Genomic DNA, 23526 nt, shown 5'->3' with positions numbered 1-23526 from the left:
AAGTGAGTCCAGAAGACTGAAGTGGGAACAGATTAAAGATAGAATTAAAAAGCTTCGTTTTGGCCAGGTTAAATCTGAGGTGACTGATAGTTTTACAACAGTAGGTATGGTAGAGCTCATAGGAGGAGTCTAGAAATAAGACAGATATGTATTTGTAATTGCAAACTTAAAAAATGATTTCAGGATGGATGAAACTATTGTAGGAGTGAGTATTGGTTTTTAAAAGGCCCAAAGATGGCTTTGGGGTATTCTAAAAAATGAAGGTCAGGAAGAGAAAAAGACGCATCAAAGGAGACTGAAAAGGAGTAACCAGGGTTACACAAGAATAACCACCACAAAAACCAAAAAAGACACGTGAAGAAAGAGGGAGTAATCAACTGTATAAAATGCCACCAAGAGTTTAAGTAAATGAGATCTGAGTATTGGTATTTGATGGTTATTTGAGGGTGAGATGAAGTCATTGGTCACCTTGACAAATAGTTCCATAAGTGATAGGAGTGATAAGTACAAAAACTTGACTGAAGTGAATTAAAGACAAAATGGAGTATGGTGCTTAAAAACACGAGCCAGCAAGAGTAGACTCTACTTCTGAGTTTTCTCAGAAAGGGGAGCAGGGAAATTAAGTGGTATCTGGAGTTAAACTGGAATGAAGTAAGGTTTTAAGTTGGGCACAACTACAGCATGTTTGTACACCATCAAGAATGATCTTAACAGAAAAGGACAAGAATGATGTGTAAGAGAGCATATAATGACAAGAACAATGGCTTTGACTAAAGAAGGTATGGGATCCAATTCCCAAGTCAAGTCACTGGCCTTAGACTGGAGCAGGGACAGGACATTCATTATAATAGGAGGGAAAGTAGAGGTTACAGGTGTTAGATTTGGTAGTGAGATAAACCAGTTCTTTTCTGATAGTTTCTAATTTCTCAATGAAACAAGACATGAAATTATCAACTGAGAGTAATACAAAGGATGATTTGAGGTTTGTAGTACAAAATTTTAAATGAGACAAGTCAGCATGACTGTTGTTTTCTCCCAACCACCTTTAGCTGTTTAGATAAAGGTGAAAAAAGGTGGTGTGTTAGATTTACCAACATTGGGTTTAGCAACAAGCATAAGAAGGGAAAGAGGGGGAAGAAGGTGTACAGCAGAATGATTACAATAATGGACCGTGGAATATAATATTGATGATGTGACAACTGATGGTATGAGGGTGAATGTGAGGCTGAATCAGTTGACATGTAAATATCATGGGTTGAAGAAGTGTTGGTAGAGTGAGCTACAAACATATTTTAAAATGGAATTCTTAAATTTAGGTTTTGGAAGTGGTGTGGTGGGTATGTGAAAATGGATAGAGGAAAAGAGTAGTAGCAATGAGGAAATCAAAGATGTGGTTGGTGAAATCACCAAAAATGTTGACATGTGTGATGGTGCAGAGGAATATACTGAGCCAGATGCTGACTACATAAATTGGCAGGAAATTAAGCAAATGACCACAAAAAGGAAAGATAGCAGGTAATATAATCTATTGGCATTTGACTCAAAAGACTGGTTTTTGAGAGGAGGAAGTGGAAGGACCTAAAAGGAGCAATGAGGAGGAAGGAGGATGTCTATCCCCCCTCAAGTCTCTGAGGATATGTGAAGAAAAGCAGCCATCACTTGACAGGGCAGGAAGAAAAGCAGAGCCCTAAGGGATAACCAGGTTTTAGTTTGAGAAATTGAAAGAAACATTTTTGATGTGAAGTTAATAACACAGGGAATTTTTTTTTTCTGATGACAGGCCATGAGTTCCAGAAAATCTAGTTGGAGGGTTTGGTGGGAATAGGAAGGTATAGGAAATTGGATCAGGCTTGGGGATATACAGAGCCACATAGGGATAAGCATACAAGTCATGATGATGACCTTTGAGCTGCACTATTCAAATGCAGTAACCACTCACCTTAGGTGTCTAGTGAGAACTTGAAATGTGCCTGTTCAGAATTAAGATATGCTGTATGTGTAAAACACATACTGGATTTTGAAGACTTAGGGTGCGTGTGTGTGCAGACACTCACAAAGAATTTAAAATATCTATTTTGGGGCGCTTGGGTGGCTCAGTCAGTTAAGCAGCTGACTTTGGCTTGGGTCATGACCCTGCAGTTCGTGAGTTTGAGCCCTCAGCCCTCAGGTGCTGACAGCTCAGAGCCTGGAGCCTGCTTCAGATTCTGTGTCTCCCTCTCTTTGCCCCTCCCCCACTCACGCTTTGTTTCTTTCTTTCTCTCAAAAATAAATAAACATAAAAAAAAGTATCAAATATTTCATACTGATTAAACATTAAAGTAATCTTTTGGACATAACAGGATAAAAAATATGTTATTAAAATAATTTCAATTTTTAAAAATAAATTTGGCCACTAAAAAAATATCTAAAATTACATATATAACTCAAATTACATTCCTGTTAGATGGTCTATTTTAGAACCTTTCATTTCTGGTGATGACCTGAAGAAGGATGTTAGGCATGCTGGGATTAGGTCTGATTAGCTTTTTAAGGGAAAGTAGGCAATCAGTTTGTTATGGCTATCCCTTTGGGAATGGTCTTTTCTGTTTTTGCTACTCAGAGTATGGTCCTTGGACCAGCAGCACTGGTACCACTTGGGAGCTTGCTAGAAATGCAAAATCTCAGGGCACCTGGGTGGCTCAGTCAGTTAAGTGTCCAATTCTTGATCTTTAGCTCAGGTCATGATTTCATGTCACGACAGCAAGCCCTGCTGGGCGTAGAGCCTGCTTAAGATTCTTTCCCTCTGCCTGGCTCTCTCTTTCTCTGTCTCTTAAAAAACAAGAAAGAAAGAAAAAGAAAAGAAAAGAAAAGAAAGAAAAAGAAATGCAAACTCTCAGTCTGTCCCATACCTACTGAATCAGAATCTACAACTTAACAATATTCCCAGGTGGGTCTTTTATGTATATTAAAGTTTGAGATGCATTGCTTGAGGTTGTTTCTAGTGATGAGATGGATAAAGTTGAGGCTGGGGAAGAAGGAGAGTACTGGGAACATCTTTCTGAATGAGAAATGGTCTTACCAGTGGGTAATTTCCAGGCTGGAAGCAAAGCAATTAGATCTTAGATAACTATGAAGTCTCTAGATATGCAATGATAGAGTAGCTGACAGCCACACTTGAAATGTGGCTACTCCAAATTAAGATGTACTGTAATCCAAAGATATGGGCCAGGTTTTGAAGACTTAGTAGGATAAAAAGAAAGTAAGATATCTCATTAACCAATTTCTAATGACGGTATCATGTTAAAATGACAAAATTCTGGGTATATTGGGTTAAATAAAACATTGTTAAAATTAATTTCACCTCTTTGCTTTTTTAATATAGCTATTAGAAAATTAAGCATTTATATGTGGCTACCATTACATTTCTTTTAGAGAGTACTGCTCTGGACAATACTGGGAGAGTAAAGTCTTTAGGATGTTCCCATACACACAGACTCTGTAGAGCAGGGGCTGACAAACTATGACCCATGAGCCAAATGTGGACCACTGCCTACTTTTGTAAATCAAAGTGTAATGGAATTCAGCCATATTCATTCTTTTAAATTTCCCATGGTTACTTTCATGCTACAATGACAGGGCTGAGTACTAGTGACAGAGACTTATAGCATAAAGCCTGAAACTTTTATTATCTGAGTCTTTACAGAAAAACTTTGCTTTAGAGGGAAGATGAAAAGGCCTCTTTATTTTCTTTTTCTGGATAGTCCAGAATCTATTTATCTAGTCAGACTAGATAAAGCCTTTGTATATAGAAAGTTTGACTATATCTAGAAAAATATTCTCATGATAGTAGTTGAAAATCAGGATTACCCTACCTTTGATAATCATGTATTTAACTGCACTATTCTCTTACATTATTGAAACCATTATTCTGTTCCTATTTAAAATATATTTTATAGGGAACATTCTTTAGAATTTATGAGGCTTCATTTATGAGCTTGGATTCTAATTGTAGCCAGATGTTACCAAAGTTTTAATCATTTAAATTGGTTTATTTTTCTCTTATTCTCCAATTGCACATTGAGTACTCACTTAATAATATGGTATCAAATCCTGGAAGTTCATAGTGGCTTTGAATATGATGAAATGACATAGATTTGAATTAGTCTTTTGAGTGGTAATGATGTATTCCTTCAAAATAAGGAAATAATAAACTTATTAAGATTATTATTACTTATCATTATTATTCTTCCATCACCATTCCTGCTATACGACCCTAGTTTAAAACCTTTGTAAGTCTTGCATATTATACCAATATCCTTTCCATATGACTTTTTCTTAATTTTCCTCTCCAATCTATTTTCCTTGCCCTTTCTAGACTAATATTTTAAAAACACTACTCTCTAAACTTCTTTGCTCAAAAATCCTTGAGACTTGCTAAATATTAAAAATCCTCTTAGGTTCAGAAATTGGCCCTAGACAATCTTATAATCTTATTTCTCATTATTAATTTCCATTCTAGAACAATTCCCACATTGCCATAGTTACAGGCCCTGATTTCTTAGAGCAGTTCACTGTTCTACATTTCTCTATAATAGATTTGGTTTAGGGTATTGTCTTTAGTCCAGACTATGACAATCACCTTATAAGAAGCTTCACAGTCTCCATTCACTTACAACTTTAATTCAAGAGCCATATAAATGATAGAAAATTTTCTAAAATCAAACTTGTTCTGTTTTTCCCCATGGTAAGAACAAAAAAATAACATAAAATAAAAATACATGTAGAAGGCTAGTAAAGAGTGGTGGATAGGGGTGCCTGGGTGGCTCAGTCGATTAAGTGTCCATCTTCGGCTCAGGTCATGATCTCCCGATTCATGGGTTGGAGTTCTACGTTGGACTCTGTGCTGACAGCTCACGCCTGCTTTGGATTCTGTGTCTCCCTCTCACTCTGCTCCTCCCCCACTTACGCTCTGTCTGTCTCTCAAAATTAAATAAACATTAAAAAAATTAAAAAAAAAAACGGGCTGTGTGCTGACAGCTCAGAGCCTGGAGCCTGCTTCGGATTCTGCGTCTCCCTCTCTCTCTGCCCCTCCCCCACTCATGCGCGCGCTCTCTCTCTCTCCTCTCTCTCTCTCTCTCTCTCTCTCTCTCGTCAAAAATAAATAAAACATTAAAAAATTTTTTTTAAAAGAGTGGTGGATATAAGGTCATAGTGATAAACTCATCTCAAAGGTAAGCAGCAGCAGCAGCAGCAAAAAAAAAAAAAGTATATGAAAAAAGGAGAGATTTTGTGGGCTGATGAGGAAATCAATCAAGTTACTAGAAATAGTGATGAGGGGAGATTGGAGTCTGGAGGAGCTCCACACCCACCACTACTTTACTTGGCATAATAATTCTTCCTCCACTATGAATTTTGCTGAGAGAGCAACAGTGAAAGTGAAAGTGAAAGTGAAAGTGAAAGTAGGGCTTAAAAGAATAAAGAATTTGATTAATATTTTACATTCTTCAGGTGCCTGGAACCTAGGACCCTAATGTAGCTAAATACAAAGATGAATGAAAATTAGCTGAAAATGCAGGACCTTCTAAGTCCAATACTAATAAAATAAAAGGGATTAATTTCTCAATAGAGGCACCTGGGAGACTGAATATTGGGCTATTCAAGATGAGATTAATCTTTATTAAAACTGTAGTTCAGCCACAGATTAAACTGACCTCTAGTGAAGTTTGAATTATCACCTCTTCATCTTAGAAGTCAGACATAGAAAGAATAAATTCTATTGCAGAAAAAAACCAAATAAAACAAAAACAAAAATATATTACAGTCTATATCCTTCTATACACAATGTCTGGCATATAAGAAAATATTATAATACAAGTAAAGAAGCAAGAAAATATGATGCCTAATCAAGAGAAAAAAACAATAATAAGCAGGTCCACAGATGCTCCAGATAGTGCATTAGCAGACTAGGACTTTTAAACTAATGTAAATATGTTCAAAAACTTACAGAATAAGATGAACATAATTGGTGAACAGAAGGGTAATTTCATGTGAGAAATTGAAACCTTAAAAGAGGACTAAATACAGAGGAAAGGCTAAGGAAATATGAAAACAAATCAAAAGAAATGATGTGAACTGAGACACAAAGGATTGAAAAAATATTGAACAGAGTAGCAGTGATTCATGCAACAATATCAAGTAGTCTAACACATATGTAAGTGAAGTCCCAGAAGGGAAACAATGGTAAGAATTATGGCTGACTTCTCATAAAAAAAAACAATGGAAGTCAGGAGATAATTAAATGACATTTTTAAAGTGATGAATAAAGAAAATTAACAATCTAGAATTCTACAACTAGTGAAATTATCTCTCAAAATGGAGGCAAAATAAAGATATTTTCAGATATACAAAAACTTAGATAATCTGTTATAGAAACTCCACTCTGTAGGAGGAAATAAAGAGCACTGGAAATAGATCTTAAAAAGAAAGAGTAGATAAATAAATTTTTTTCTAATTCCTTTGATGATTGTTGAAAACAAAATTAACAATATTTAATGAAGAGTTTATAAAATATGTAATAGTAAAATATGTGACAAAATAGCACAAAGTATAGAAGGGGATAAATGGAATTATAATGTTGATGGTTCTTAGTTTATATGTGAGTGAATATAATAAGTCAAGATAGACTGTGGTAAATTAAGAATGCATACTGTAGTCCTTAATGTAACCATTGGGGGGAAAAGAAGTGTTAAATTACAAAGCTGGAGTCATCAAGACAGTATGGTACTGGTACAAAAACAGACACAGAGATCAATGGAATACAATAGAAAACCTGGAAATGGAGTGACAACTATATGGTCACCTAATCTTTGACAAAGCAGGAAAGAATACCCAATGGAGAAAGCCTCTTCAACAAATGGTGTTGGGAAAACTGAACAGCAACATATAGAAGAATGAAACTGGACCAATTTCTTACACCATACACAAAAATAAATTCAAAATGGATGAAAGACCTAAATGTGAGACAGGAGACATCACAATCCTAGAGAACACAGGCAGCAACCTCTTTGACCTTGGCTGCAGCAACTTCTTTCTAGACATGTTGCTGTAGGCAAGGGAAACAAATGGAAACATGAACTATTAGGACTTCATCAAGATAAACCTTCTGCACAGCAAAGGAAACAGTCAACGAAACTAAAATGCAGCCTATGGAATGGGAGAAGATATTTGCAAATGACATATATGATAAAGCGATATTAACAAAAATTCATACTATGATGAGATATCACGTCAAATCTGTCAGAATGGCTAAAATTAACAACGCAGGAAACAAGTGTTGGCAAGGATGCAGAGAAGGGGAACCCACTTACTCTATTGGTAGGAATGCAAACTGGTGAAGCCACGTGAAAAATAGTATGGAGTTTTGTCAAAAAGTTAAAAACAGAACTACCCTATGATCTAACAACTGCACTGTTGGGTATTTATTCAAAGGATACAAAAATATAGATTTGAAGGCATACATGCATCCCAATGTTTACAGAAGCATTATCAATAATAGCCAAACTATGGAAAAAGCCTGTGCCTATCCACTGATTAATGGAGAAAAAAATGTGGCATATATACACAATGGAATATTACTCAGCCATCAAAAAGAATGGAATCTTCCCATTTGCAATGATGTGGATGGAGCTAGAGTGTATTATGCTAAGCAAAATAAATCAGTTGGACAAAGACAAACACCATATAATTTCACTCATATGAGGAACTTAGGAAACAAAACAGATGAACATATGGGAAGGGAAAACAAAAAAGAGATGGAAACAAACCTTAAAAGACTCTTAATGATAGAGAACAAATTGAGGGTTAATGGAGGGACATGGGTGGGTGACAGGTTAAATGGGTGATGGGTATGAAGGAAGGTACCTGATATGATGAGCACTGGGTGTTCTTGTGTAAGTGATGAGTCACTAAATTCTAGTTCTGAAACCAACATTACATTATATGTTAACTAGAATTGAAATAAAAATTTGGAAGAAAAACACCAAAATCTCAATAAAAACATATTTTACTTAAAAAATAAAAGAAGTGATATGGTTTAAAAGATAAAACAGTATACCTAAACATACTCAATCTAAAATAATTCAGGAAAGGAGGATCCAAGGAACAAATAACAGATAAATACAAAACCAATAGCAAGATGACAGACATAAACTCAACCATATCAATATTCACATTAAATGTAAATGGCATAAATGTTCTAGTTAAAAGGAAGAGATGGTAAGAATGAAATTTTTATAAAAGATACACCTATACAGTATTTACAAGAAATGTACACAAATATAAGGACACTGATATGCTGAAGATAGGAGAATGGAAAAGAAAATGCCATGCAAAAATTAATCATAAGAAAGCTAATGTGACTATATTAATATCAGACAAAGTAGACTTCAAAACAAGTAATATTGTCATAGGTAGAGAAGGACACTTTATTCATTTTTTATTTTTATTAAAAAATTTTTTTTTACATTTATTAATTTTTGAGAGGCATAGAGAGACAGAGCACAAGTTGGGGAGGGGCAGAAAGAGAATGAGACACAGAATCCAAAGCAGGCTCCAGGCTCTGAGCTGTCAGCACAGAGCCCAAAGCGGGGCTCGAACCCACAAACTGGGAGATCATGACCTGAGCTGAAGTCAGATGCCCAACCGACTAAGCCACCAGCCAGGCACCCTGAGAAGGACATTTTAAAATAATAAAATGGTCTGGGGGGCCTGGGTGGCTCAGTCATTTGGGCGTCCGACTTCAGCTCAGATCATAATCTCACGGTCCATGAGTTTGAGCCCCGCATCAGGCTCTGTGCTGACAACTCAGAGCCTGGAGCCTGCTTCAGATTCTGTGTCTCCCTCTCTCTCTGCCCCTTCCCTGCTCATGCTCTGTCTCTGTCTCAAAAATAAATAAAAACATTAAAACAAAAATTTTAAAAAAAGGTCAATTAACAAAGAATACATAACAGTGTTAAGTATGTATATGCCTAATAACAGAACATTAAAGTATATGAAGGAAAAATTGGCACTACTAAAGAGAGAATAATAATAGAGGTTTTAAATATACACATTCTTTTTGGGGGCACATGGAATATTTGACTACATATATCATATGGTAGACCATTATATGAATCTCAGTAGATGTCAAAAGATTAAATCATATAGAGTATTCTATGATTCTATGATTACAGATATAAATTAGAAATCAATAATAAAAACTATATAGAAAAATCTCCTGGATATGTAGAACTTAAATGACCAACTTCTAAATAACACATGGGTCAGAGAAGAAATCACAAGAGAATTATGAGATATTTTGAAGTGAATAATAATATAAAACAAAACATCAAGAGTAGTGGGAGAGAGTTAAGCAATGCTTGGGAAAAAAAATAATTGATTTAACGCTTATTTTAGAAAAGAGGAAGACTTAAAAATCAATGATCCAAGCTTCCACCACAAGAAGCAAAGAAAAGAAGTGCAAAGTAAGTAGAATAAAATTATAAAGAGTGAAAATCAATGAAATAGAAAAGGGACAAACAATAGAGAAAATCAACAAAGCCAAGAAAGTTGGTTACTTGAAAAAGTTTCAAAATCCCTAACAAAAATAAAAAAAAAAGAGAGAAAACATAAATTACCAATGTCAGTAATGAAAAAAGGAACATCGCTATAGATTCTAAGATATTAAAGAATAAAAAGGAAATATCATTAACAACTTTATGCAAATAAATTCAACAAAACAGACTAACAAATTCTATGAACAGAACATACGATTTTTTCCCATTCAATTTCTGCATTTGCTGATTTCCCTAAAGTCCATCTATGAAAACTGTGGGGCAGGTGGTGGCACTGGGTATCAGAGTAAGAATCTCTGCCCTTAAAAATGAAGTGAAAATTCCTTTTCACGACAGCAAATATTTTTTTCACTTTTGACCTAGCCTATCTATTTGGCTTCTTTTATAGCCATTCCCCCAAATTACACTGCACACTATTCCCATCAATTCCTTCTAGTTTTACCGCTTGACCTACTCATTCTGAAACTTGCTTTTATACCTGCTATTTCCTCTGCATGGCATGATTTATTATACATCTCTATGCTCTGGAAAATTCCTTTTCAGCATTTAAGACTAATACCTCTAGTTTGAAACTTTTCTGAATTTCCAGACAGGTGTTGTTTTGTGTATGATCCCTTAGAATTTTATGTCAATTATGGTGCTTACTACAATGAACTGTAAGTAATTGTATATGTGTCTCCTAAGATACATTTTTCTTGTTTTCATCCCCCATTCAGGTTATGAGTTATGTTTACAAGAGCTTACGTCAAACTGAACCAAGGAGAAAAACATGGAATGAATGGACACCATGTTCAATATTGAAGCATGTTATGTTCAATTGTGTTAGATACATTGCATTTAGCTGCTTTTAGTTGGTGGCATAAAATATTTACATTGTGGGAACAATCACTTATGACTAACATACCTTCTGTACTATACTGACATCATTCCAGTTTATATTTACTGATTGTATAGCTACAAAATCATATCATGAAATGAATATTTTAAAGTATTTTCAAAATGTTTTCTATAAAATGAGTATCTTTCAATATAAAGTTACTTTCTATCACATTGTAAACAATCCTACCTTAAAGAGATTAAGTATGTTTATCTTTCCAAAATATTGCCATTTTATTAAGACATATTATGGTGGATATCCAGGTATTTGAAGACTATAAAGTAATCAACTCCAAATTCCACATCCCTCAAATGATATAAAATAAATTCACAACTATAGTGGACTGTTTAAGTAAAAATAATTATAATGTGGTGTGGTATTTAAAAGATAAATAAAAGGAAAATATATGATGATATCATAAAGGCTATAAAGGGAGAAATGGAAGTATTCCATTGAAGGTTCTTATAGTATACACAAAGCAGTACAGTATCACTTGAATGTAGTCCATGATAAGTTAAAGATGTATACTATAAGTCCTTAAAAATCTCATTAATATAAAAAACAAAGAAATATAACTAGTTAACTAAGGAAAGAGATAAAATGGAATAATAAAAATATTCAATTTAAAAGAAGGTAAAAAAAAAGGAGGAATAAAGTAACAAAGAACAGCTTGAAAAAATGAAACAAATAGAATGATGATAGATTTAAACTGGGCACCAAAGTAGGGCACCTGAGTGACTCAGTCGGTTAAGCATTTGACTTCGGCTCAGGTCATAATCTCACAGTTCAAGTTTGAGCCCTGCTTTGGGCTCTGTGTTGACAGCTCAGAGCCTGGAGCCTGCTTCAGATTCTGTGTCTCCATCTCTCTCTGCCCTGCTACCTCTCACACTCTGGCTGTCTCTCTCTCTCTCAAAAATAAATAAACGTTAAAACATTTTATATGAAAAAAAAAATAGGCACCAAGGTGAGCATAGCATAACATAGAGTGTTGTTGAATCCCTATGTTGTACACTTGAAACTAATGTAGCATTGTGTGTCAACTATACTTCAAAAAAATTGGTTGTATGAAATAAATTAGGCATCAACAATCACATGATTTTTTTCTTTTAATTTGAGAAAGAGAGAGAGTGTGAGTGGGGGAGAGGAGCAGAGAGAGAGAATTCCAAGCAGGCTCCATGCTCACTGTGGAGTCCAACATGGGGCTTTGATCCCATGACACTGGATTATGACCTGAGCAGAAATCAAGAGTTGGGCGCTCAACCGAGTCACACAGGCACCCCAATTACACAAAATTTAAATGGCTCAGCACCCTAATTAAATGGTAATTATTGTCATGTTGGATAAAAAATAAGCCCAACTACTTGCTGCCTACAGAAAGTCACTTTATATGTAAAGGTGCAAAGTAGTTTTACAAAATAATACAAAAATATATACCATGCTAACACTAAGCAAAAAAAAGTTGGAGTAACTATATCTAATATATCAGACAAAGTACATTTCAGAGACAATAGATGACCAGGGATAAATAAGGTCATTTCATAGTGATAAAGGGTCAAATCATCAAGAGAATATAATAATCCTACGCATTTATGCACGTAATAACAGAGTTTTAAAATGCATTAAACCAATTCAAAATACAGGAGGCAAAAACTGATTGAACTGCAATAGACAAATTCACAATTATAGTCAGAAATTTAAATATCCTTTTCTCAATGATGGATAGAACATGTAAACAATAAATCAGTAAGGATGTAGAAGATGTGAACACTTTTAACCAACTTGATCTAACTGGCACTTAGAGAACAAACAACCCAACAGCAGCAGAATACACATTCTTTACATGTATACACAGAACATTTACCAATAGACTGTACTACTAGACATAAAACAAGTCTCAATAAATTTAAGAGGATTCAAGTGATCCAAGGTATGCTCTATGATCACAATGGATTTAAATTAAGAAATTCATATCACAGATACTAGAAAATCGACAAATATTCGGAAACCAGCACGCTTATAAAACAGTAACAACAACAACTACCACAGGTTAAAGAAGAAATCCAAAAGGAAATCTGAAATTATTTTGAGCTTAATGAAAATGAAAACACAACATATCAAAATTTGTCAAATATCTCTAATGTATTGCTGAGGAGGAGATAATATGAAATGCCTGTTTTAGAAAAGAATAAATGGCTCAGGCCAAGGATCTTAGACTCTGTATTAAGAAATAAGAAAAGAACAGTAAATGTGACCCAACACAATGAAAAGTAAAGGGCTAATAAGAGTCAGAGCACAATTCAATAAAATAGAAAAAAGAAAAAGAGTAGAAAAATATTAAAAAGACCAAAAGCTGGTTCTTTGGAGAGATCAATAAAATTAATAAACCTGCAGTCATCCTGATCAGGAAGAAAGGAAAAAACACCCAAACTACCAAAACGAAGAATTAAAAGGTGATGGCACTACACATTCTACATATATTAAAGGAATAGTAAGGAACTTTATTTTTAAAGCTTTGTAACAATTAATTCAACAAGTGTAAAAAAATCCTTGAAAAATACAAACTAGCAAAGTTCACTAAGGAAGAAAGAGAACTCAAAAGCCTTATATTTATTAAAGAATTTCATCTGATTTTAAAATCTTCCCACAAAGGAAACTCTAGGCTCAAAGTACTTCATGAGAGAATTTTGTCGAACATTTAAGGAATAAATACCAACTCTATATAAAATACCCATAAAACTGAAGAGAATACTTTCAACTCATTCTGTGTTATGTACAAGCAACAGTCAGATTTGAAATTAAAAATACAACTGCCTACAAGAGTACTGAATCTGAAAAAACATGTACAAAACCTGTACAGTAGAAACTACAAAACATTGCTGAGAAGTTAAAGAAGGCCTAAATAAATGGAAAGATATGACATTTTTATAGAGCAGAAGACTCAACATTGTTAACATGTCAATTCCTTCCAAATCAGTTAAAAGAATCAATGAATGCAACCTCACTCAAAATCCCAGAAGATATTTTATTTTGGACAGAAGTCAAACTTTTGGATAGAAAAGAACTTTGAAAAAGAACAAACGTGGAAGACTAAACTGCATGGTTTCAAGACACATAATAAAGCTATAGTAATTAAGATGGCATAGTATTGTTCTTGATAAAGTCAAGTAAATCAAAGGAACAGGATAGAGAGACCAGAAATAGATCTACATTTATATGGACTACTGATTTTCAACAAAGGTATGAATGCAGTCTGATAGAGAAAGTCTAGTCTTCTTTAACAAATAATGCTAGGACTGGAAATGCACTTCACATGAACTTTAATACAAATTAACTTCAATATACATTCCATAATCTATAAAACATTATAGAATGAAATGTAAATTCTAGCACACTAAAATTTATGAAAGAAAGAAGGAGAAAAACTATTTGTATTCTTGGACTAGGCACAGGTATCTTCATAAGACACAAAAATCATAAACCATAAGAGAAAAAAAATTATAAATAGAATTTTATCGAAATTATCAAATTTGCTAAACACTCCACTATGTATATGTATACATATACTATACACATATACATACATTTATGTATGTGTATATACATACACATATGTATGTATATGTATACATGTATATATATATATATATATCCTATGCTTTCTTTATCCATTCATCTAACAATAGACACTTGGGCTGCTTCCATAATTTGGCTATTGTAAATAATGCTGCAATAAACACAGGGGCGCATGTATCCCTCTGAATTAGCGCTTTTGTATTTTTGGGTAAAAACCCAGTAATACAATTACTGGATTGTAGGGTAGTTCTATTTTTAATTTTGAAGAACCCCCATACTTTTCCTCCAGTGGATGTACCAGTTTGCAATCCCACCAAGAGTGTATGAAGCTCTTTGTTCTCCATATCCTCATCAACATTTGTTGTTTCTTGTGTTTTTTATTTTAGAAATTCCAACAGGTGTGAGGTGCCATCGCATTGTCATTGATTTGCATTTCCCTGCTGATGAGTAATGCTGAGCATGTTTTTGTGTGTCTGTTGGCCATCTGTATGTCTTCTTTGGAGACACGTCTATACATGTCTTCTGCCCATTTTTAATCATATTATTTGTTTTTTGGGTGTTGGGTTGTATAATTACTTTAAATGTTTTGGATATTAACCCTTTATTAGATATGTCATTTGCAAATATCTTCTCCCATTTAGTAGGTTGCCTTTTAGTTTTGTTGGTTGTTTCCTTCACTGTGCATAAGTTTTTTATTTGATGAAGTCCCAGTAATTTATTTCTGCTTTTATTTCCCTTGCCTCAAGGAAACATATCTAGAAAAATATTACTACAAGAATGGCAGTAATACTTTTAAAACTATTTCAAAATCTAAAAAAAAATGGGGGTGCCTGGGTGTCTCAGTCAGTTAATCATTTGAGTCTTGATTTCAGCTTGGGTTATGATCTCACAGTTTGTGAGTCTGGCTCTGAGCTGACAGTGCAAAACATGTTTGGGATTCTCTCTCTCTCCCTCTGTCTCTGCCCCTTCCTTGCTTGCTGTCTCTTTCTCTCTCCCTCCCTCTCTCTCTCTCTCTCTCTCATTAAACAAACTTTAAAAACAATCTAAAAAATGAAAGCATAAAAATTAATCAAGTTCCCCACTCAACAAAATTAGAAAATAAAGAACAGAGTCAAGCAAAATAAAAATACCTGGAAGGAAATAATAAAGACAAAAGCAGAAATTAATGAAGAATTGAATTAAAAACAGTATAATGAATTAATTAATAAAAATTTTGTATTTTTTTTAAAAAACCAACAATACTGAGAAGATCACTAGCTAACTCATCAAAGGAAAAAAAAAGAGAGAAAGCACAAGTACGCAAAATCAAATGACAGGAGTAAATGACCATTAAAACAGAAGAAATTTAAAACTCATGAGACCATTTTGCAGACCTTTATACAAACAAATTTGAAAACATATATCAAGTGGATAAATTCTCAGATACAGATTGTCAAAATTAATTCCAGTAGCATTAGAACTCTTAAACGGGGGCTGCTGGCTGGCTCAGTAGGAGGAGCATGCAACTGGATCTTGGGGTTGTTTGAGCCCCACATAGGGTACAGAAATTACTTAAATAAATAAAACTTAAAAAAAGAAAATCAACCTCTTAAACAGATCAAGTACTGTAGAAGAAATGGTGTGAGTTATTAAGAAACTACCGTACAAAAATGCAGCAGGCTTAGTTGTTTTCACAAAGAAATTCAACAAATCTTCCAAAGACCAGATAGTCCCAATGCTCTGTAAATGATTCCACAGTACTGAGAAAAAAACCCTTCTAATCTCTCTTGTGAAAGAAATATAACATTGATAGCTAAACTAGATAAACATAATTCAAAAGAAGAGAATTATGGTTCTATGTCTATATCCAATGAATAATGATGCAAAAATTCTAAACTAAATAATATCTAAAAGAATCCAATAGTACATTAAAAAATAATACACTATGACGAAGTGGAATTTATTTCAGGAATTCAAGTTTGGTCCAATATTTTAAAATCCATCAATATCATACACCATATTAATAAATGTAAGGAAAGAATCATATTAATACCTCTATAAATACTGAAAAAGTCTTTGACAAAATTCATTATCAATTCATGACAAAAACGTGTAAGAAAATAGAAACTGTGGAATACTTTGTTACCATAACAAAATTTTTATACCTAATCTTACATTCAGTTTCTTATAATGGGAAACACTAGAGACATTTCCACTAATATTAGAAACAAAGTAAGATGGCCACTATCTTCACCACTATTTGACATTGTACTAGCGGTATTAACCAATGCAATTAGACAAGAAAAATCAATTACAGGCACAGGAATAGATCAAGAAGTAAAACTGCCTCTATTTAAAAATATGATAGTAAACCTGCATAATTCCAGAAAAACAGATGATAAGACTAAATGAAACAATAAGTCAGTGAGATAGTAAGATCTGAAATTAATATATAAAAATCACAAGCCTTTATATACACAAATAAATAATAGTAGAGAAAATCAAATTTATGGTATCAAAAAATGTAAACACCTATAAATAAGTTCAACAATAAGTGTGTCAATTTTTATGGGAAAAATATTACTAACACCCTTAAAGCCCCCAAATTAGACTTTATCCATTGGAAAGACATCACGTATTCTTGGAGAGCACAACCTGACATGATAAAGATCTCAGTTTTCCCTAATTTATAAATTTAATACAATTATAATAAAATATCACAAAGCTACTTTGTGGGGCCAGACAAGTTGATACTAAATTTCACATAGGAAAAAAACATGTAAGAATAGCTCTGAAAACACTGAAAGTGAAAAACTATGAGAGGACTACTCTTATAGGCATTAAAGCCTACTACAATGATGTTTGCCTACTTCCATGATTTGGATTTTTAATTGAATTGGATTGAATTTATAGGTTAATTTGAGGAGAATCTAAATATTTACAATATTAATCCTTTCCATTTAAAAACATGGTATATACCTATGCATCATTTAAATCTTTTTTAAAAAATGTTTTTTCAATAAGGTTTTACAATGTTCTCCCTGAAGTTTCTCTAAATATTTTGTTAGATTTATTCCTAGGTGTCTACAATTTTTGCTATTGTAAATTGACATTTTTCTAAAATTACATTTTATATGGCTTGTTGCTGATGTGTAGAATGTAAATGACATTTTGTTTATTAAATGTGTATCCAGTAATCTGACTGCATTCTTTTGTTAGCTTTAATACTTTGTTAGATTTTCTTGCATTTCTATGTAAACAATTATTTTTTTTTTGATGTTTATTTATTTTGAGAGGGAGAGAATGAACTGGGGAAGGACAGAGAGAGAGAGAAGGGACAGAGTATCCAAGTAGGCTCTGTGCTGAGAGCAGAGAGCTTAATGTGGGGCTCAGACTCACCAGCCATGAGATCATGACTTGATCTGAAGTCAGATGCTTAAGCAACTAAGCCACTCAAGTAGGTGCCCCTCTATGTAAACAATTATATCATTCACTTTTTTATTTATTTCTAATCCATATCCTTCACTTGTTTGCTTGTCTTATTTTTGAACACACACATATGAATTAATAGTGGGTAACTAATTGTAACTATAAATGGAGTCTGCATCTTGAAACTAATAGGTTAATTATATCTTAGTGTAAAAAACAAAAATAAAAGAACTAAGCCTCCTTTTTTTCATGTTATTGCTTTTTAGTATTTCAGTTCCTCTTTTTTGTACCACTCCAAAATACATGTTATTTTTTTTTATTGTCTTATAGTTAATGATGATTTAGATTTACCTACATATTTGTCATTTTTTTGTTCAGCACTGCTTTGTCCCTTCTCCACCTTGTTTCTGGGTTCAACTTCCTTCCTTGTGAAGAACATTTTAAAGTATTTTTTCCAGTGAAAGCATGTCAATGATAAGCTCTAAAAGTTTTCATTTGTCTGAAAATGTCATTTTTTTTTTCAACATTTTTTATTTATTTTTGGGACAGAGAGAGACAGAGCATGAACGGGGGAGGGGCAGAGAGAGAGGGAGACACAGAATCGGAAACAGGCTCCAGGCTCCGAGCCATCAGCCCAGAGCCTGACGCGGGGCTCGAACTCACGGACCGCGAGATCGTGACCTGGCTGAAGTCGGACGCTTAACCGACTGCGCCACCCAGGCGCCCCTGAAAATGTCATTTTTTAAATTGTCACTCTTGAATGAAAACTTATCAGGGTATAGAATTCCAGACTGGGAGTTGTTTTCCCTGCAGCATTAAGAAATATTACTCCAGGGGCACCTGGGTTGCTGTCAGCTAAGCATCCAACTCTTGATTTTGGTTCAGGTCATATCTCATGGTTCATGAGTTTGAGCCCCGCCTCGGGCTCTGCACTCTCAGTGCTTGGGATTCTCTCTCACCCTCTATCTCTGCCCCTCTCCTGCTCTTTCTTTCTCTCAAAATAAATAAATACACTTAAAAAAATTACTCCATTGCCTTCTATTGTCTTTTGTTACTAGTGAGAAGTCTGCTGTAGCTATTATTATTTTTCTATTTTCAATGACCTTTTTTATTCTCTAAAAGATTAAAAAGGATTCTCTAAAGGATTAAAAATTTTTCTCTTTGCTTTTTGTATTCTGAAGTTTCACTAAAGAATTTCTTGAAATGGTTTACCAAGATTAGATTTTGTCATGCTCCTTGAATCTAAAGACTCATGCCTTTCATCTGTTCTAGAAAATTCCCAGTCATTATCTTTTTTAATTAGTGCCTCTCTCCATTGGTTCTCATATCACCTTCAAACTTGTTTTGTTTAAAATATATTTTTTTATTTCAGTATAGTTGGCACACAATGCCACATTAGTTTCTGATGCACCACATAGTGATTCAATGTCTCTACGCACTATGCTATGTTCACAGGTGTGCTTACCATCTGTCACCGAAGTATGCTATTACAATTTCATTGACTATATTCCCTGTGCTGTGCCTTTTATTCCTGTGATTTATTCACTCCATAACTAGAAACCTTTATCTCCTACTCCCCTTCACTTATTTTGTCCATCCTCCTCTTCCCTTTCCCTCTGGCAACCATCAGTTTGTTCTGTATATTTATTAATCTGATTCTCCTTCTCCCTAAACAACTTATTGACAGCTTGGGGAGCTTAATTCTGCTATTTATTGTGTTTAATGACTGTCACTTACTACATAGAGTTTATTTTGGTGTTATATAACATTAAATCGACAGCTTGGTGTTACATAACATTGAATCGACATCTAGTCTCAAAGGCTTTTATCTGTAAAAGGTACTTCCACAGAGTTTTATGTTAGTTCTTTCCAGGGGTTTTACTGTTCCAGAGCAAATTTCCATGTTAATTCCTGGCTTTGGTAGTTACCAAACCATGCAGGTACTATAAGTACCATGCAGGTACATATACGAGTCTCTAGACTCATATATGCAGGTCATTGCTATTATTAATAAAAATTATTGTTTATTTTATTTTTTTTACATTCAGTCCAGGCCAGGACTGATAAGCTTCTTTATTATTTCCCTGTTCAGTAGGTACATTTACCCCCTATTCTATCCTTTGAAAAATTATGTATTATTTAAGGACTTCAGAATGCTGATTTTTTAAAGGAGGAAGTGTGAAGCAAGTGATATTTTAGTTCTAGCCCTTTGGATTATGTGGGCTCAGGGCCTCACCTTCAATCGACTCAGGATTGTTTATTCAAGCTTCTAGATTTCCAAGACCAAAAAACTTCATCTCCCACCAGATTCAATTTCTTAGGGAAGTCACAGCCTCAGTGCACATGTTTACCACTCTGGTTATAAGTTCTAGTTCATTTCTGAATTTCCAAAGGAAATTCATTCTATTTTATTTAGATTTCCAGATGATTATAGCAAGAGAGTTTCCAGGTGGTCTAGTCTACCATACTGGCAGAATGAGAAGTCCTTTCACCCTGTACTTTATTTTCTACTACTTCAAAACCCATACCCTCTACTCTGGTCAGGATTTTCTTTCTAGTTTATTTTTTAAAAGGTGTATTTATTTTTGAGAGAGAGAGAAAGAGGAAAAGAGGTAGAGTGAGAGGGAGAGAGAGAATCCCAAGCAGGCTCCAAGCTATCAGCACAGAGCCCATTGTGGGGCTCAAACCCACAAACTGTGAGATCATGACCTGAACTAAAATCAAGAGTCGGACTTAAATGACTGAGCCACCCAGGCACCCCTCTTCGTTCTAACCTATTAATATATCATGTTAATACTTCTGTACTTTTGCTAATGTGATTTTACTGACTCAAAATACCTGGCCTCCACATTGTCTACCCTAATTCTAGTTTTTAAGAGTCAGCTTAACCTTCATCTCTTCCATGATTTTCTTATTTCTCCAGTCATCATTGACTTCCCTTTCCTCCAAATTCTCCTAGAATAATAGTCTGTACTTAGTCTTGGCTTATGCATGGTTTTCTATTATTTGGTTTTGTTTCTTTTGTTTTATTTCACATTCTCAATTTTAGGAAACTGAATTTGAAGACATATGATATCCTTGTGCTGAATAAAGCACCAAAAAGACCTAAGATATTTAACATGTGTTTTTATTCCTTTAATGTGCTAATTATAATTAATAACCACATAGAAAATCAATAATTTGTGTAGACCTCAACTGTGACAATACAAAAATTAAGATTTTTTTTCTGTTAAAAATCAAGATAATTTTCTGTACTAAATCAAAAGCAAATGTTATGCCATGCATTTCCATTGAATAAAATTCTACCATCAAATTCCATTTGTAACTCTCTATAGTAAATGTTATATTGTAAGTCTTTCAGAGGAAATTTTATGTTACTTTATAAGTAGAGAGTACAGAACTTGCAACTTTAAAAAAATTCTGGAATCTTGGGGCGCCTGGGTGGCTCAGTTGGTTAAGCGTCCGACTTCAGCTCAGGTCATGATCTCGCGGTCTGTGAGTTCAAGCCCCGCATCGGGCTCTGTGCTGATAGCTCAGAGCCTGGAGCCTGTTTCATATTCTGTGTCTCCCTCTCTCTGACCCTCCCCCATTCATGCTCTGTCTCTCTCTGTCTCAAAAATAAATAAACGTTAAAAAAAAATTAAAAAAAAATTCTGGAATCAGTAAAACATCTGAGAAAAATGAAATAAAAATGTGATATACAGTTACGTTGTGATGTGATGTCTCCTTAGATTGACATGTTAAAGTTTACATCGTAGATATTCCCTTTAAAATTTTTTCTTCCTATAAAATTCAAAACCTTGAAATTATCAATCATTACATTTATTTTATGGGAAATTTCTTAAAATTGTATAAGATTTGCCATATATGTCAATACATACATTGGTGAGGAAATTTCATCTTCTAGAGTGAGTATATGAATTTAAAGAAAAGTTGTGTTGTCTCCATAGCACCAGAGCATTCCCATTTTTGTGTAATCCACACGGAGAGCTGCAGTGGGACTAATTCCTAGGGGGATTAATCAGCTTTGGAACAGCCAATGCTTATGCCAGATACAGGCTGGCAGGAAGCTGATGAGGCAGCACAATGAATGATCTACCATAAAGGCCATGGGCAAGAGGTGGCCATTAGTCTAGAGCTCAGTAATGCACTCTTCAAGTACATTACTCACCAATCCATCAGGCAACATGCTACAGAACCAAGAGATTCTAGCACTTTTAAATTTGTAATGCGATGGCTGCCAGCCTGCTCTACATGCCCTAGGTTACAAGGGCACAGTAGTGTGGGAGGAAGGCAATTCATTAGGTGTCATAGCCAGTATTTTTCCTATTCTTTCTTCTGTGTGTACTTAAGAAATGGGCCTTCCATTATCCACAGATTAATAGTGGAAAGAATGCTCTGGTGTCTCTATTAGCATTAACTACTGGCAGACACTTTCCCAGGGCCTAATCGGCAGAATTTTCATTAGCTAAAATGAGAAAAACTTGTATAGGAAAATATATGTTATTTCTTATTCTAAAATACAGCTACATAAATATTCTACTAAAATAGATTATCAAAACAAACCCAATTTAGTAAATAAAAGCCACAGAAACATAAATATGCCAAAAGTTAGATGTAAATCAAAATGGCATGTCTCTTTTCTATTCAGGCAGCATTTACCAAATTTAAAGACTTTTACTGCATATGCTATAATTATAATTGAAAGTGAGGGTTTAGGTAAAGAAAGCGATGATGTTTACTAATGATAAATTTTCGCCATCTGTAATAAAGATACGCAATTAAACAAACTGCAGTCATAGACAGGTCGTAGGTTTAACTTAATTATGGTAGCCTTATCAATTTATCCTGAGATTACAACTTCCTAGCTCTTTAGGGTTTCAATGTCTTTTCTTTTATTACAACGGTAGATGTAATTATAATCTTTGAATGTTCTTGCTTGGTAATATAAAAGGTTGGCAAATCCATGTTCCTACTTTTTAAAGTATACTGTAAGATCCAACTGTGTGTGGACCACGATGCAGAGTATTCAGGGTCATGAAGGGAAGGGAGAGGCACTGTTTCAGCAGCAGAAGTTATGTCCTGGTGATAATGTGCAAGCTAAAGTTTCAGTTGGGTCACTGTGGTGATAAAGTTCACCAGAAAGGAGGGAATTAAACATTAGCCATTCTTGCTTGAGAAACATAGGATGATCACCTCTCCTGACAGAGATGCCTATCATGTCAGATTGTATCCTATACCAGCGCTTTCTCAGCGTGTGCATGAAAACCAGCAGCACAGATTTACACATACTTAGATCATAATAATGGACAATATTCACTTAGCACATACTAAGTGAGAGGGCCTGTTTTTGATTCTTTACTTATAGTAACTCATTTAATCCTCACAACAGTTCTTTGAGTCTACACTTCTTTTTAGAGATGAGAAAGCACAGAGAATTAAAGCAATTTACAGAAGTAAATTAATTTACATGAGTCCAGATTTGAATCTAGGCAGTCTTGCTCCAGAGCATGCATTCTCGACCACTTTATACTGCCTTGTATACCCTTTCCAAAGATTCCACATCGAGATTGCTATATTCAGTGATTCTGGCATGGTGCTCAGGCATCTTTGTTGTTTAAAAGCTCACAGACAGTTGTGACGCACAGCCAGGATGAAGAACCACAGATCTAGTTCAGTTATCTAGCCTGTCCTTCCTATAACATGGCTCCCCAGGATAGGGCTATACTCTTGTTTTATATCACAGGAAATGCTTTGGTGTATCACACTGTTATATGCCATGGTCTATCAAACCATGTGCTAAATGGGTTACAGGATGGAGTAGTTCTGCTGTCCTCTGTTCTGGGTGTATCTCAATCAGAATACAAGGCTCAGTTCTGGGCATCATAGGTAGACAAAAAAAGTCAAAGAATAATACTATTATTGGGAAATATGAGCCATGTAAAATAATAACTGGTTTAAGAAACCAAGGATACTTTGTTTTTAGATGAAATGAATTAGAGGCAGATATGGCCATATTCAAATATCTTAAGAGCTGTCATTTAGAAGGGGAATGAGACTAGTGCTGAAGCCCTTAGA

This window comes from Neofelis nebulosa, chromosome 17 (assembly GCF_028018385.1).
Source record: "Neofelis nebulosa isolate mNeoNeb1 chromosome 17, mNeoNeb1.pri, whole genome shotgun sequence".
Taxonomy (NCBI): domain Eukaryota; kingdom Metazoa; phylum Chordata; class Mammalia; order Carnivora; family Felidae; genus Neofelis; species Neofelis nebulosa.
Note: the sequence above shows the minus strand (reverse complement) of the source record.